The sequence below is a fragment of the Pristiophorus japonicus genome, unplaced genomic scaffold (genome assembly GCF_044704955.1).
Source record: "Pristiophorus japonicus isolate sPriJap1 unplaced genomic scaffold, sPriJap1.hap1 HAP1_SCAFFOLD_46, whole genome shotgun sequence".
NCBI lineage: Eukaryota > Metazoa > Chordata > Chondrichthyes > Pristiophoridae > Pristiophorus > Pristiophorus japonicus.
Window position 1 is genome coordinate 3,762,211 of NW_027254363.1, and position 18,821 is coordinate 3,781,031.

Genomic DNA, 18,821 nt, shown 5'->3' on the forward strand with positions numbered 1-18,821 from the left:
TAGCTTCTTCTCAATCAAAAGTTATCCTTAACTTCTTTAGTTAGCCATGGATGGATCACTTTCACTATGGAGTTTTTGCTTCTTAATTGAATGTATTACTGTTGAGAATTATGAAATGTTTATAGATATGCTGCCTACTGCAAATCTATTGCCATTGCTTTTAATCTATGTTTCCAATCTACCTTAGCCGACAAGATATTCATTGATATTCTTATTAATTTTAAGAATCGAGTTGCGGACTTGGGCAAATCACTCTTCAACGTAAAATGATATTCCATCGTTTTGTGTTCAGTCTGCCCGAGAGTATCCTTCACATTGAGATTGTTAATGAACATTGTCTCATTTCGAAGACAATATCCGAAATCGCCTGTTTCCTGGCTGGTTTCAATACGAAATGTTCTCGGAAATTGACCCAAATGAAGTCCCTGAACTCGTCCTCCAGAGGACAGTTAAAATTTGATTTGCCCAGTCTATATACAGATTAACGTCCCTCACCATTATTGCATATTTTACCAGCTCCTACTATATCTTGATTAACAATCTGTCCCACGGTATAACTACATTTATGGTGCTAAATATTCCTCCCATCAATGCTTTCTGCCCATTGTTATTCCTTAACTCCACGTATTCAGATTCTATTTCCTGATGTTCCGATCCAAGATCCTTTCTCACTTCTGTCCAGATTTAATTCTTTATTATCAGCGATACCCCTCATCCTTTACCATTCTGCCTGCCTTTTAGAAACTTAAGTACCGTGTAATATGTAGTTTCCAATCTTGGACAACTTGCAACCATGTCTCCGTAATCGCCATTGGATCAAACCCATTCATCTGTATTTGTGCCACGAATTCAATCATCTTATTACGAATGCTACGTGCATTCAGATAAAGATTTGTTTTACTGTTATTTCCTACTTTGGAATTATTCTCTATTGCACTGCTACCATTAAAATCTTTGTCCCTTACTTTCTTACGCTGCCTATTGTTATCCAAATAGCTAGATCACTACCCATCCAGTTTTATCACCACATTCATTCATACTGTGACTGCCCATCCAGTACATCACTGACCTCACTCATACTGTCACAAACCATCCAGGTGCATCACTGATCTCGCTCATACTGTCACTACCCATCCAGTTATATCACTGCATTCACTCATACTGTGACTACCCATCCAGTACTTCACTGACCTCACTCATACTGTCACTACCCATCCAGGTACATCACTGACCTCGCTCATACTGTCACTACCCATCCAGATACATCACTGATCTCACTTATACTGTCAATAACCATCCAGATACATCACTGATCTCACTTATACTCTCAATACCAATCCAGATACATCACTGACCTCACTCATACTGTCACTACCATCCAGATACATCACTGACCTCACTCATACTGTCACTACCCATCCAGATATATCATTGAATTCACTCATACTGTCACTACCCATCCAGGTACATCACTGACCTCACTCATTCTGTCACTACCCATCCACACACAACACTGACCTCACTCTTAATGTCACAACCCATTCAGATACTTCACTGACCTCACTCATACTGACACTACACATCCTGATACATCACTGATCTCACTCATTCTGTCACTACCCATCCAGATACACCACTGACCTCACTCATACTGACACTACCCATCCACGTACGTCACTGACATCACTCATACTGTCACTACCCATCCAGATACATCACTGATCTCACTCATACTGTCACTACCATCCAGGTACATCACTGACCTCACTCATACTGTCACTATCATTGCAGGTACATCACTGACCTTACTCATGCAGTCACTACCCTTACAGGTGTATCACTGGCATCACTCAAACTTACACTACCCATCCACATACAATGCAGTCCTCACTCATATTGTGTCTACCCATCATTGATCTCAGTGACCTCACTCAAACTGTCACTACTCATCCAGATACATCACTGACCTCACGCATACTGTCGCTACCCATCCAGGTACAGCACTGACCTCATTCTTACTGTCAGTATCCATCCAGGTTCATCTCTGATATCATTCTTACTGTCACTACGCATCCAGATACTTCACTGACCTCATTTCTACTCTCACTCCCCATCCAGTTACATTACAGATCTCTCTCTTACTGCCATAACGCATCCAGATACATCACTGATCTCATTCATACTGTCAATACCCATACAGGAATATCACTGACCGCACTCATAGAGTCACTACCGATCTCGGTACATTACTAACCTCACTCATGCTGTCCCGACCCATATAGGTACATCACTAACCTCACTCATACTCTCACTACCCATCCGAAAACATCACTGATCTCACTCATACTGAAACTACCCATCCAGATACATCACTGACCTCACTCATACTGCCACTACTCATCCAGGTACATCACTGACCTCACTCAAACTGTCACTGCCCATCCAGATACATCACTGACCTCAGTCATTCTGCCACTACCCATCCAGATATATCACTGACCTCGCTCATAATCTCAGTATCCATCCAGGTACATCAATGACCTCTCTCATACTCTCCCTACCCCTACAGATACATCACTGACCTCACTCATACGGTCACTACACTTCTAGGTACATCACTGTCCTCACACTTACTGTTACTACCCATCCAGATACATCACTGACCTCACAGATACTGTCATTACCCACCCAGATACTTCACTAACCTCACTAATACTCTCACTACCCATACAGATACATCACTCTCCTCACTTATACTGTCACTGCACATCTAGGTATATCACTGACCTCACTCCTACTGTCACTACCGTTCCAGATACATCACTGACCTCACTCATATTCTCACTACCAATGCAGATACATCACTGACCTCTCTCAGACTGTCACTACCCATCCAGATACATCACTGATGTCACTCAAACTGTCACTACCCATCCAGATACATCACTGAAATCAATCATACTGTTACTACCCATCCATATACATCACTGATCTCACTCATACTGTCACTACCCATCCAGATACATCACTGACCTCACTCATACTGCCACTACTTATCCAGATACATCACTGATCTCACTCATACTGTCACTACCCATCCATATGCATCGCTGATCTCATTCATACTGTCACTACTTATCCAGATACATCACTGACCTCACTCATCCTGTCACTGAACATCCAGATACACCACTGACCTCACTCATACTGCCACTGCTGGGACCTCCCCAGCATCCAGGAGATTTTGGTAAATTGCAATCAATGCATCAACTATCCCTGCTTCTACACCTCTTAAGACCCAAGGATGCAAGCCATTAGATCCAGGGGAGTTAGCTGCCTTTAGTCCCATTATTTTGCTGCGTATCACCTCCTTAGAGATTGCGACTCTGTTAAGTACCTCCCTCCTATAGACCTTTGGCTACCTACTGTTGGGATATTTTTAGTGTACACTACATAAAGACTGATAGAAAATAGTTGTTCAGAATTTCTGCCATCTTCATGTTCCCCTTCACTAATTCCCTGGTCCCGTCCTGTGAGAAACCAACATTTGCTTTGTTGCATATTACTAATCTCTTGCTTCCAATTCATGTGCACACCAATGATCCTTATTCTCTATTTTATCCTGAACAACCAATTGACTAACCAGTTCAATTATTGGCCTTCAATTCTAGCTTTTTCTTTACCTAACATTCTCTTATGTGGAACTTATTGATTTCCATCTGGAAGTCCATATAAACTACATCCATAGACATTCCATTGCCTGCTAATTTGGTTAGTTCAACAAAAAATAAATCGCAAATGTTCGTTCGACATGACCTACCTTTTATAATTCCATGTTGGTTCTCACAAAACACTTCCGTTTATCAAATTACTCAATAACAATTGGTGGAAACCATTATGTCTTGGTGTTTGTCATTTTTTCTTGATATTAATTTTTCTAATACTAGTTTCTTGCTTACGTAAACTTCAATGAGTTCCAATCCTTTGTTCATTACTAACGTTACTGGAATTTCAAATAAATATCGACTTCCTCTAATGTGAGCGCGGACATAATGTAATTACCCAAAAACTAATCTATTTAGTAGCTTTCATTTGCAATATTACACGTGTCTGTTGTAAAGGGCTCACCTTACCACTGAATTCTTTTTTCCTTCCACAATAATAAAAACGTTATGTTTATTCTTGATATCCATCGCAAATTTAATTTCCTGTTACCTCTTTGCAGCGCTTGGTATCTTTTATTGTCTAACTTTGCTGTTCTTTGTATCTCTGACAATCAACTCAATCGAGACTAATATTACAACGTTTGTATGTTCTTTCCATTAGCTTGATGTTGTCTCTCATCTCTTCTGTTCACCATTGTCCACGAGTCCTGCTCCTGATCAGTGATGTTGGGATATATTTGGGAATTCATATGTGTCCTGCTCCTGATCAGTGATGCTGGAAAATACTGAGGAAATATCCTGGGTCCTGCCCCTGTTCAGTGATTCTGATATATATTGGGGTAATCCCCAAGGTCCTGCCCGTGATCAGTGATGCTCGTATATATTGTGGCAATTCCTCTGGGTCCTGTCGCTGATTAGTGATGCTGCGATATATTAGGGCAATCTCCTGAGTTCTGCCCCTGATCAGTGATGCTGGTATATATTGGGGCAATCCCCTGGGTCCTGCCCCTGGTCAGTGATGCTCGTATATATGGGGACAATCCCCTGGGTCCTTCCCCTGATCAGTGATGCTGGTATATATTGGGATAATTCCCTGGATCCTGCCCCTGATCAGTGATGCTGGTATATATGGGGACAATCTCCTGGATCCTGCCACTGATTAATGATGCTATTATATATTGGGACAATCCCCTGGTTCCTGCCCCTGATCTGTGATGCTGCTATATATTGGGACAATCCCCTGCGTCCTGCCTCTGATCAGTGATGCTGCTATTAAATGGGGGCAATCCCCTTTGTCCTGCCCTTGGTCAGTGATGTTGGTATATATTGGGGCAATGCCCTTGGTCCTGCTCCTGATCAGTGAGGCTGGGATACATTGGGGCCATCCCCTGGTTCCTACCCCTGATCAGTGATGCTGCTATATATTATGACAATCCCCTGCATCATACCCCTGATCATTGATGCTGGGATATATTGGGGCAATGCACTGGGTCCTGCTCCTGATCAGTGAGGCTGGGATATATTGGTGACATCCACTGGGTCCTGCCCCTGATCAGTGATGTTGCTATATATTACGACAATCCCCTGCATCATACCCCTGATCAGTGATGCTGGGATATATTAGGGCAATCCCCTGGGTCCTGCTGCTGATCAGTGAAGCTGCGATATTTTGTGGCAATCAACTGGGTCCTGCCCCTGATCAGTGATGCTGGTATATATTGGGGTAATCCCCTGCGTCCTGCTCCTGATCAGTGATGCTGGGATATATAAGAGTAATCCCCAGGATCCTTGCCCTAATCAGAGAAGCTTGAATATATTGCGGCAATTACCTGGGTGCTGCTCCTGATCAGTGATGCTGCTATATATTGGGATATCCCCCTGGATCCTGACCCTGATCAGTGATGCTGGTATATATTGGAGCAATCCCCCTGGATCCTGCCCGTGATCAGTGATGCTGGTATATATTGGGGTAATCCCCTTGGTCTTGCTCCTGATCAGTGATGCTGGGATATAATGGAGCAAACCCATTGGTCCTGTTCCTGCTCAATGATGCTGGTATATATTGGGGCAATAACCTGTGTCCTGTTCCTGATCAGTGATGCCGATATATATTTGGTCAATCCCTTGGGTCCTGTCGCTGATCAGTGATTCTGGTATGTAATGGGACAATACCGTCGGTCCGGTTTCTGATCAGTGGTGCTGATATATATTGGGACAATCCCCTGGGTCCTGTCGCTGATCAGTGATGCTGCGATATATTGGGGCAATCCGCTGGGTCCTGCACCTGATCAGTGATGCTGGATATATTGGGGTAATCTTCTGGGTTATGCTCCTGATCAGTGATGCTGGATATATTGCGGTAATCCCCTGGGTCCTGGCCCTGATCAGTGATGCTGGATATATGGGGGAAATCTCCTGGGTTATGCTCCTGATCAGTGATGCTCGATATATTGGGGTTATCCCCTGGGTCCTGCGCCTGATCAGTGATGCTGGTATATATTGGGGTAATCCCCTGGGTCCTGCCCCTGATCAGTGATGCTGGATGTATTGGGGTTATTCCATGGGTCCTGCTCCTGATCAGTAATGCTGGGATATATTGGAGTAATCCCCTCGATCCTGGCCCTGATCAGTGATTTGGCTCCATATTGTAGCATACCTCTGGGTTCCGCTCCTGATCAGCGATGCTGGTATATATTGGGATATTTCCCTGTGTCTTGCTCCTGATCAGTGATACTGGGATACATTGGAGTAATCGCCAGGATCCTGCCCGTGATCAGTGATGCTGGGATATATTGGGGCAATCACTTTGTTCCAGCTCCTGATCAGTGATGCTGGTATATATTGGGGCAATCCACTGGGCTTGCCCCTGATCAGTGATGCTGGGTTATATTGGGGCAATCTCCTGGGTCCTGTTCCTGATCAGTGATGCTGGGATATATTGGGGCAATCGCCTTCGTCCTGCTCCTGATCAGTGATGCTGAGATACATTGGGGCAATCCACTGTGTGTTGCCTTTGATAAGTGATGCTGGTATATATTGGGGCAATCCCATTGGTCTGCCCCGGATCAGTGATGCTGGGATATATTGTGGCAATCCCCTGGGTCCTGCTCCTGATCAGTGATGCTGGTGTATAATCGGGCAATCCCCTGTGTCCTGCTCCTGATCAGTGATGCTGGGATATATTGGGGCAATCCCCTGGGTCATGGCCCTGATCACTGATGCAGGTATATATTGGGGTAATCCCCTGGGTCATGCTCCTGATCAGTTACATAGAGCTAGGTTGCGGCTCATCTCCTGTGTCCTGGTTCTGATCAGAGATGCTGGGATATATTGGGGTAATCCCCTGGGTCTGATGTTGATCATTGTCAAAGTATTTTGCTGGAAAGTGTTTGAATGTTAGAGGAGATAGATGTTAGGTCAGCCGGGTTATGTGCCGTGGCATAAGGACCTTTAACAGTGGGTGCCTCTCCTTCAGATTTAAGAATTTTAATTTCAGAATCGTCCTCGGAACCGAAGCTAAGCAAGGACCTGTTTAATACCGATGTAAACGTACTCGGCCAGCAGGAAGGGGCGGGTTCATGTCTGACACTGCCTTTATTTCCCGTTCAATTGCATGCAACATTGAATTCAATGGGGAGCAAACCAGCCGGTCTTAAAACTTGTCCATCCAGAATTCGCCTTGTTCCCACCTGGCGTCTGTGTTTCAAGTTTTACCTGAAATTAGACGCAGGAGCAGAAAACATGAGGAATTAAAACCATCAGTTAGACATTTGAATATAAACATCAGCCATGAGATGGGGAATAGGAGAAAGGATCTACTTCTAACGAAAGAGATCAGCGCAGGGAGCAGACGAGGACACCGGACCATGTGGAGGGATTAGTCTGCTTGAGTGGTCAAACTCCAGCAAACAGCATAGACTGACTGTTCTCTATCTGGGCAAGAAACATCTGAATGTCAAACAACAACAGCAAAATGCACCAAAGGAGAATATTATGAAATTACCTGTGGCACATGAGGTACCTCTATTGTGAAAACTCAAAAAGGACTCAACTCCTTTGGGGCAGGAAGATGGAGACATTTAAAAAAAAAAGGATTTGGCAAGAATACCGGAATTTTCCATTTTGCTCCCGGTTATGTAATGGCACTAGCAGATTGACTGAGGTCTTCGACTCTGCCCCAATTCAGTCATTGGTCACTCGGGCAACCTTTCAACTTTCCGCGAATAGGTAAACGGGATGCTGTGGCATGGGCCGCTGTTTCTAAAACCCTACTCGGTTTTGCTACCTATTTAAATCAATGAAAAGCAAATTACTGAACTCTGCACAATCTATCTGTCTGTCTGTCTTAATGTTTGTCTATATACCCATCTATCTCTATCTCTCTATATCTCTATCTCTCGAAAAATTTATATCTATATATCCATAAATTTAACTCTCTCTCACACTCTCTCTCTCTCTCTCTCTCTCTATATATATATATATATATATACATATGGCTGCCTCTCTCTATTTATCTCACTCTTTGTGTCTCTGTCAATCTGTCCTTAAATCTATTTGTGTCGGATTTTCTGTCTATATGTCTGTCTGTCTATCTCTTTATCCATTCCTTTATCTCGATCTACCTCTTTCTAATAATTCCTGTAATGGGAGAAATTCCACTTACATCGCAAAGCTCTTCACGCCAGTCACTATGAATGGGCTGGTCGTGTAACTAACAATTTGATCTTCCACCTTGAAGTAGAGTAGTTGTCTGAATGGAAGCGTATGAATGCTATTCTGCTTTTTTCCACCTGTGAGTGAGAATTGAATAGGTTACAATTTGATCGAGGAAATGTAAAGCCATTAAATCATAATGGAATTTACTCTAAACATTACTCCATTTACAATCAAGTGGATATAAGATCAATTGGAATGGCTTTTGGCCAATTGCAGATCTGTATCATTCAGTTTACCCAGTAGTTATAAAAACAGTATCCTTAAAGCAATGAATATCTGTCTGATTTGATGTATATGGTTTCACTGTCTAACAATTAACACCCTCTGTCCGGAGCACACATTGATAACCGGACGGGTAACAGACTGCTCAGCAACAATAGAACCCGTCCATTCACCTTCCTTTAAATTCAATGCAAGGACTGGGAGTGGTTATGTAAATCATTCTCCACTCACTTTTGATTCCACTGGCCTCATCAGTTGTTGTTTAACGCCAAGATGATAACGATTCAAATCTGCTTCCAGGGTTCAGAGCAGACAGCAGACGATTCATTAAATAAATCACACAGTGACAATACCGAGGCAACAATATACTTTTATTCACATAACAAGAGGAATAAACTGAATACAAGGAACTGTTGGATATGGAACCTTGTGTAATGAGCACAATGTTTACAGTTTATAGTTTACAGTTATGATTGCATAATGAAATAGTGATATGGTAATTTACAAGGAACATCGACAGCAACTGGGATTTAAATGTTAGAATCCGGAATACAATTAAAATGGTCATATAATTAATATCTGGAAATGGAGACTTACCAGTAACGCCAGTAAAAGCGAGGGCAGGAAAAAACATTTCCTGTGTAAGTTTAATTAACCTCCATACCATATATTCAACTGACTGACTCTGGTCCAATCCTTCTCCATCTGCAGAACGCAGCTTCGGTTTGTTCTGTAGACCAAACTCCGAGAGACAATTTGGGTTAATACATTGAGCGAATGCCCTTATGTAACGTGTGAGAAATCCCCACTGATATAATAACTGTGCAAGGAGAATGATATTAGTTACAGCAACTAAACAGACAGATTCAGTTCATCGCTTTTAAAAAAACATGTTGCAATATCACATTTACATTTAGTCAGATATTGCACAGATGGAACGTGAATCTGCCCAAAGGCCTGGGAGGAATAGACTATGTGAAATATTCACTCCGACACCACTGGCTGATCGAAAACAGGATTGGTTCAGTTTTATGATTAATTCTCTGCTTCCTTTATTGTAGAAAATTTCTCTACCATTTTAGAAACATAGAAACATTGAAAATAGGTGCAGAAGCAGGCCATTCAGCTCTTCTAGCCGGCACCGCCATTCAATGAGTTCATGGCTGAACATGAAACTTCAGTACCCCCTTCCTGCTTTCTCGCCATAACCCTTGATCCCCGAGTAGTAAGGACTTCATCTAACTCCCTTTTTAATATTATAAGTGAATTGGCCTCAACTGCTTTCAGTGGTAGAGAATTACACAGGTTCACCACTCTCTGGGTGAAGAAGTTTCTCCTCATCTCGGTCCTAAATAGCTTAACCCTTATCCTCAGACTGTGACCCCTGGTTCTGGACTTCCCCAACATTGGGAACATTCTTCCTGCATCTAACCTGTCTAAACACGTCAGAATTTTAAACGTTTCCATGAGGTCCCCTCTCATTCTTCTGAACTCCAGTGAATACAAGCCCAGTTGATCCAGTCTTTCTTGATAGGTCAGTCCCACCATCCCGGGAATCAGTCTGGTGAATTTTCGCTGCACTCCCTCAATAGCAAGAATGTCCTTCCTCAAGTTAGGAGACCAAAACTGTACACAATACTACAGGTGTGGCCTCACCAAGGCCCTGTACAACTGTAGCAGCACCTCCCTGCCCCTGTACTCAAATCCCCTCGCTATGAAGGGCAACATGCCATTTGCTTTCTTAACCGCCTGCTGAACCTGCATGCCAACCTTCAATGACTGATGTACCATGACACCCAGGTCTCGTTGCACCTTCCCTTTTCCTAATCTGTCACCATTCAGATAATAGTCTGTCTCTCTGTTTTTACCACCAAAGTGGATAATCTCACACTTATCCATATTATACTTCATCTGCCATGCATTTGCCCACTCACCTAAACTATCCAAATCACTCTGCAGCCTAATAGCATCCTCCACCCAGCTCACACTGCCACCAAATTAGTGCCATCCGCAAATTTGGAGATACTGCATTTAATCCCCTCGTCTAAATCATTAATTTACAATGAAAACAGCTGGGGCCCCAGCACAGAAACTTGCGGCACCCCACTAGTCACTGCCTGCCATTCTGAAAAGTACCCGTTTACTCCTACTCTTTGCTTCCTGTTTGACAACCAGTTCTCAATCCACGTCAGCACACTACACCCAATCCCATGTGCTTTAATGTTGCACATTAATCTCTTGTGTGGGACCTTTTCGAAAGTCTTCTGAAGGTCCAAATATACCACATCAACTGGTTCTCCTTTGTCCACTTTACTGGAAACATCCTCAAAAAATTCCAGAAGATTTGTCAAGCATGATTTCCCTTTCACAAATCCATGGTGACTTGGACCTATCATGTCACCATTTTCCAATGCGCTGCTATGACAACCTTCATAATTGATTCCATCATTTTACCCACTACTGAGGTCAGGCTAACCGGTCTATAATTCCCTGTTTTCTCTCTCCCTCCTTTTAAAAAAGTGGGGTTACATTGGCTACCCTCCACTCGAGAGGAACGGATCCAGAATCAATGGAATGTTGGAAAATGACTGTCAATGCATCCGCTATTTCCAAGGCCACCTCCTTAAGCACTCTGGGATGCAGTCCATCAGGCCCTGGGGATTTATCGGCCTTCAATCCCATCAATATCCCCAACACAATTTCCCGACTAATAAAGATTTCCCTCAGTTCCTCCTCCTTACTAGACCCTCTGACTCCTTTTATATCCGGAAGGTTGTTTGTGTCCTCCTTAGTGAATACCGAACCAAAGTACTTGTTCAGTTGGTCTGCCATTTCTTTGTTCCCCGTTATGACTTCGCCTGATTCTGACTGCAGGCGATCTACGTTTGACTTTACTAACATTTTTCTCTTTACATACCTATAGAAATTTTTGCAATCCGCTTAATGTTCCCTGCAAGCTTCTTCTCGTACTCCGTTTTCCCTGCCATAATCAAATCCTTTGTCCTCCTCTGCTGAGTTCTAAATTTTTCCCAGTTCCCGGGATCGCTGCTATTTCTGGCCAATTTGTATGCCACTTCCTTGGCTTTAATACTATCCCTTAGTTCCATAGATAGCCACGGTTGAGCAACCTTCCCTTTTTTATTTTTACGCCAGTCAGGAATGTACAATTGTTGTAATTCATCCATGCGGTCTCTGAATGTCGGCCATTGCCCATCCACAGTCAACCCCCTAAGTATCATTCGCCAATCTATTCTAGCCAATTCACGCCTCATACCTTCAAAGTTACCCTTATTTAAGTTCTGGACCATGGTCTCTGAATTAACTGTTTCATTCTCCATCTTAATGCAGAATTCCACCATATTATGGTCACTCTTCCCCAAGGGGCCTCGCACAATGAGGTTGCTAATTAATCCTCCCTAGTTGGTTCCTCGACATATTGGTCTCGAAAACCATCCCTTATGCACTCCAGGAAATCCTCCTCCACCGCATTGCTTCCAGTTTGGCTCGCCCTATCTATGTGCATATTAAAGTCACCCATAATAACTGCTACACATTTATTGCATGCACCCCTAATTTCCTGTTTGATGCCCTCCCCAACATCCCAACTACTGTTTGGAGGTCTGTACACAAATCCTACTTACGTTTTTTGCCCTTTGGAGTTCTGCAGCTCGACCCATACAGATTCCACATCAACCAAGCTTATGTCTTTCTTAACTATTGCATTAATCTCCTCTTTAACTCATTATGCACTTTAAATTCAACCAGTGAAAGCAAATTATGTTGGCGAACCACGGTACTATATTTACATCGTTTCCACAGCCCTTAAAATGCTGACACCCTCCCAGAGATCACAACTAAAGTGTAGTCATGCCGATGAATCGTTCCCAGAAATGTACAACCGACCCTATTCAAAGGCAGATATGACCATATACCTGCTCTAATTATCGAAACATCCCTGAGGGCGTCCTACCAATGTTGATACACATCCAGGAGCCTGTCCGGCAAGTCTACAACCGGCCCATCCCTGTAAATGTTGATGCAATCATTGTTAACTGAATAAAGATTTACAATTTCAATAGACATACTGATTTATGGCACAATTCCTGAGAGCCCATCCGCAAATCCCCTGAACCACTGCAAATAGCTCACTCCCAGGAGTTTGTTGCAGTTTTGTTCCTAATTCCAGGAACAGAGTAAAAAACACCCATTACCGGGGATCCTCATCAGACCTAAACCTGAATTGTTACCAAGCACGTCAGTTATGTGGAGAGATTAGAGGAATTGGGAATGTTCTCCTTCGGCCGCGTTTTGAGAGATTAGATCGGGAGAAACTGGTTCCACTGTGAGAAGGGTCGATAGCAAGATGGTACAGCTGATAACATTTCCCCCACAAATCCATTGAGGAGAAATTTAACTTGGCCAGTTACATAAATAACGTGGCTATCAGTGCACCTAGGAGGCTGGGTATTCTTGGCGAGTGTCTCACCTCCTCACTCAGATTTTCTACCATCTACAAGGCACATGACAGGAGTGCGATAGAATACTCTCCACGTGCCTGGATGAGTGCAGCTTGAACAACACTCAAAAAGCGCGACACCATCCAGGACAAAGCAGCACACTTGATTGGCAAAGCAACCACCAGCTTCTACACACACTCCCTCCAACACCAGTGCACCGTGGCTGCAATGTGCACCATCTACAAGATGCACTGCAGCAACTCGCCCAGACTTCATCGGCAGCACCAGCCAAACCCGCGACCTCTACCAGTTAGAAGGACAAGGGCAGCAGGCGCATGGGAACATCATCAATTGGAATTCCCCCTCCAAGTTACACAACGTCCTTACATGGTAATATTTTGACGTTCCTCCATCGTCGCGGAGTAACTTTCTGGAATTCCTTTCCGAGAGGACGTTTACCACAAGGGCAGCAGCAGTTCAAGAAGGCGGTTCACCACCACCTTCACAAGGGTAGTTAAGTGATGGGCAATAATTGCTGGTTTTACCAGCGATGACCACATCCTGGAATTAATTTTAAAAAATCTAGGGAATCCAAACTTATATCCGTTGATTTGTATTACACTTCGGAGGATTCGAAATTCTCGACACAGACGTCGCTGGATACTTGTGCGGAATATAATTGTGGCTAATGATGAAGGCTTTGCTTTGCCACCAACCTCAAATTCTGGGGGACTAATTGGCATAGAATTCGTATAAAAAGTATAGAATGCACGGTGTTCATATAATATATTGAGGTGAGCATTTTTAGCCAGTACTTAGTAAGACAAACAAGAGAGGGAGAAGTTCTGAACTTAGTTTTAGTGAATGAAGTTGTGTAGTTGTGTGAGAGTATTTTGGTGCTATTGATCATAATTCAGTAAGATTTTTAGTAGTTATATAAAAGAAGAAAGATTGACTAGGATTTACATTTTTCCATTTGGGAAAAGCCAATTTTACTGAGGTGGGATGTGATTTATCGAATGTGGATTGGAAACTACTGAAGGTGAATCAGTGTCAGAGTAGTGTGAGGCATTCAATGAGGAAATAATGAGGAATCAGAACAAATATTTTCCTATTGCGAAAAAGTGTGGGTCTCAACATCTAGAGCCTCCTGTATGTCAAGTAATAAGATAATTCAAAAAAAGGGAGCTTAAGTCATATACAGAAACCTAAATACTGCAGAAAACCAAGCGCTGTGTAGAAAGTGGAATTTTATAGGAAATCAAGAATGTATGAAAAAAATTTGGCAATTGAAATCAAGGAAAACACAAAGATGTTTTATAAATACATGAAGGGCAGATGCCTATCTAAAGAAAGTTTATGATCGACTAGAGACCAAAAAAGTAACATGTGTATGGATTTGGCGACGTGGGAACGTTCCTCAACGAATAATTTATACCTGTCTTCACAAGGGACACGATGCAGACATATTAAGTTAAGTGGCTGGTGTGTGAAATATTAGATTAGATGAAGGTAGTGAGAGAGGAAATGTTGAGTAGTTTAGCATATTGGAAAGAAGATACTTCACTAGGCCCAGACAAAATGCACATCAGGCTGTTAATATCATCAATGGATGAAGTAGCGTAGTCTCTGACCATCAATTTTCTATCCGCTCAGGTTAAAGGTGTGGTGCCGGAGGATTGGCGGATTGCTAATGTTGCAGCATTGTGTAAAATGATGAAGGTTTTCACCGAGTAATTAAAGCTATGTGAGCCCAACGTAGACGGTGGGAAAATTATTGGAAACAATCTGAGGGACAGTCTTACTCATCATTTGGAAAAGCACGGATTAATCAAGGACAGTCAGGATGGACTTGTTAAGGGACAGTCATGCCGAACTATCTGGATTGAATTTTTTGAGGAGATAACAAGGAGGGTCTATGTCGGCGGTGCGTTTGATGTAGTCTGCATGGATTTTATCCATTGTTTGCAACAAACTCCCGCATGGAAGAAAAATAAAAACCATGGGATCCAAAGGAAAGTCTCAATTTGGATCCATAACTGTCCCAATGGCAGGAAGCAAAGGGTAATGGTTGACGGGTGTTTGTGACTGGAAGGCTGTTTCCAGTGGGGTTCGGCTGCACTCAGTACTAGATCCCTTGCTTCTTGTTTTATATATCAATGGTATAGGGCTAGACTTTCCATTAGTTTCTGTCCGTTACAGACCATTACACCCATTTAAACGCTCTGATGCGATAACGCCCGTTTATCTTCTATTTACCCAAAAAATGGAAACTAATGCCATTTATCACCCATTTATTACCCATTTACCGGCAGCATTAGTTTCGACATCAAATCAATGCGGAGAGTTATGTTAACTGCCTGCCCATATTTTTATGACATCAACGCCCAGAATAAAGATTTTAAAGAAACGAATGCCCAGAAACCGCCCAGACTATCGCTCGCCCAAGAAAACGCTGAAAAAAAGCGGCACTCACCTGATCTTCACCAGCGGCATGGAATCTATATTTAAATCAAAGGACTTTTCATAGAAAAGGCAGATCCAAATTCTGGGGAGATGAAAACATGGCTTCACCAGTGGTGCAGAAGGGAGCGATTCAAATTCCTGGGATATTGGAACCGGTTCTGGGGTAGGTGGGACCAGTACAAACCGGACGGTCTGCACCTAAGCAGGACCGGATCCAATGTCGTAGGAAGAGTGTTTGCTCGTGCTGTTTGGGAGGAGTTAAACTAATATGGCAGGGGAATGGGAACCTATGCAGGTAGACAGAGGGAAATAAAATGGAGACAGAAGCAAAAGCTAGAAAGGGGAATAGTAAAAGTGGAGGGCAGAGAAACCCAAGGCAAAAAAAAAGGCCACTTTAGAGCAAAATTCTAATGGGTCAAAGCGGATTAAAAAGACAATCCTGACGGCTCTTTGCCTCATTGCGAGGAGTATTCGGAATAAGGTGAATAAATTAACTGCGCAGATAGCAGTTAACAGGCACGATGTGATTGTCATCATGGAGACATGTCTCCAGTGTGACCAAGGCTGGGAACTCAACATACAAGGGTATTCAGCATTTAGGAAGGAGAGACAGAAAGGAAAAGTAGGCGGGATGGCGTTGCTGGTTAAAGAGGAAATTAATGCAATAGTCAGGATGGACATTAGCTTGGATGATGTGGAATTGGTATGGGTGGAACTATGGAATACCAAAGGGCAGAAAACGCTAGTGGAAGTTGTGTACAGGCCACCAAACAGTAGTAGTGAGATTGGAGACAGCATCAAACAAGAAATAAGGGATGTGTGCAATAAAGGTACAGCAGTAATCATGGGCGACTTCAATCTACATATTGATTGGGCTAACCAAACTGGTAGCAATGCGGTGGAGGAGGACTTCTTGGAGTGTATTAGGGATGGTTTTCTCAACCAATATGTCGAGGGACCAACCAGAGAGCTGGCCAGCCTAGACTTGGTGATGTGCAATGAGAAGGACTAATTAGCAATCTTGATGTGCGCGGTCCATTGGGGAAGAGTGACCATAGTATGGTAGAATTCCTCATTAAGATGGAGAGTGACAGATTTAATTCAGAAACTAGGGTCCTGAACTTAAGGAAAGGTAACTTTGAAGGTATGAGGCGCGAATTGGCTAGATTAGACTGGCAATTGAAAAATAAAGGTTTGACAGTGGATAGGCAATGGCAAACCATTAAAGATTACATGGACATTTTGTATAGTTTTGGTCGCCTAACTTGAGGAATGACATTCTTGCTATTGAGGGAGTGCAGAGAAGGTTCACCAGACTGATTCCAGGGATGGCGGGACTGACATATCAAGAAAGACTGGATCAACTGGGCTTGTATTCACTGGAGTTCAGAAGAATGAGAGGAGATCTCATCGAAATGTTTAAAATTCTGATGGGTTTAGACAGGTTAGATGCAGGAAGAATGTTCCCAATGTTGGGGAAGTCCAGAACCAGTGGTCACAGTCTAACGATTTAGGACCGAAATGAGGAGAAACCTCTTCGCCCAGAGAGTGGTGAACCTGTGTAATTCTCTACCACAGAACTTTATGGAGGTCAATTCACTTAATGTATTCAAAAAGGAGTTAGAGATAGTCCTTACTACAAGGGGGATCAAGGGGTATGGCGAGAAAGCAGGAATGGGGTACTGAAGTTGCATGTTCAGCCATGAACTCATTGAATGGCTGTGCAGGCGCGAAGGGTCGAATGGCCTACTCCTGCACCTATTTTCTATGTTTCTATGTTTCTATGAGGGATTACCCAATGCTGCAGGATAAGGCTCAGTGTTAATACTGCAGGAATAGGCCCAGTACCCACACTGACACAGTGAGGGAATCCACAATGCTGCTGGATAAGGCTGGGTGTTAATACTGCAGCAGTGGGTCCATTGCACACTTTGACACAGTGAGGGATTCACCAATGCTGCAGGATAAGGCTCAGTGTTAATACTGCAGGATTGTGTCCAGTACCCAGACTGACACAGTGAGTGATTCCCCAATGCTGCAGGATAAGGCTCAGTGTCAATACTACAGGATTGTGCCCTATACCAATTCTGACAAAGTGAGTGATTCCCCAATGCTGCAGGATAAGATTCAGTGTTAATATTGCAGGAGTGGGCACAATACCCACACTGACACAGTGAGATATCCGCAATGCTGCAGATAAGGCTCAGTGTAAATACTGCAGGTGTGTGCCCAGTAACCACACCGACACAGTGAAGGATTCCCCAATGCTGCTGTCTTCAACAACTTAAAATGTTGCAGGGTGTCTTGGTTAGGTTAGGTGATTTGTCAAATGCATGGAAGATGCAGCATAATGTAGATAAATGTCAGTTTATCCACTTTGGTGGCAAAAGCTGGAAGGCAGAATATTACCTGAATGTCGACAGATTAGGAAAAGGGGAGGTGTAACAAGACTTGGGTATCATGGTACATCAGTCATTGATGGTTGGCATGCAGGAAGTACAGACAGTAGTGATGGCAAATGGCATGTTGGCCTTCATAGCGAGAGGATTCGTGTCTAGAAGCAGAGAGGTCTTAATGCATTTGTACAGGGCATTCGTGAGGCCACAACTTGAATATTGTGTACAGTTTTGTTATCCTAATCTGAGGAAGGATATTCTTGTTACTGAATGAGTTCAGCGAAGCATCACCAAACTGATTCCCAGACCGGGATGGCGAGACTGACATGTGAAGAAAGACTGGATCAACTTAGCTTATATTCACTGGAATTTAGAAAAATAAGAGGGGGACTCATGGAAACATATACAATGCTGACGGGATTGGACAGGTTAGATGCTGGAAGAATGTTCCCGAAGTTGGGAAGTCCAGAACCAGAGATCACAGTCTAAGGATTAATGGTCAGCCATTTAGGATCGAGATGATGAGAAACTTCTTCACTCAGAGAATTGTGAACTTGCGAAATAATCTACCAAGAAAGTAGTTGAGGCCAGTTTGTTACATATATTCAAAAGGGAGTTTGATGTGGCCGCAACGTCTAAAGGGATGAACGGGTATGGAGAGGAAGCAAGAATGGGGAACTGAAGTTGCATGATCAGCCATGATCATATTGAATTCTCGTAGGCTCACGAGGTATGGAAAATGAACCACGTTGTCCAACGTCTGGTGATGAATCCTCATAACAGGAGGCAGCGCTGTGTGTTGGGGGAAGGTTGGTATTGGATCTTTCTCTTCCAGATGTTTAGTGTAAGGCCCATGCTCTCATATGTCTCGGTGAAGGTGTTTATGATGACATTGTGTT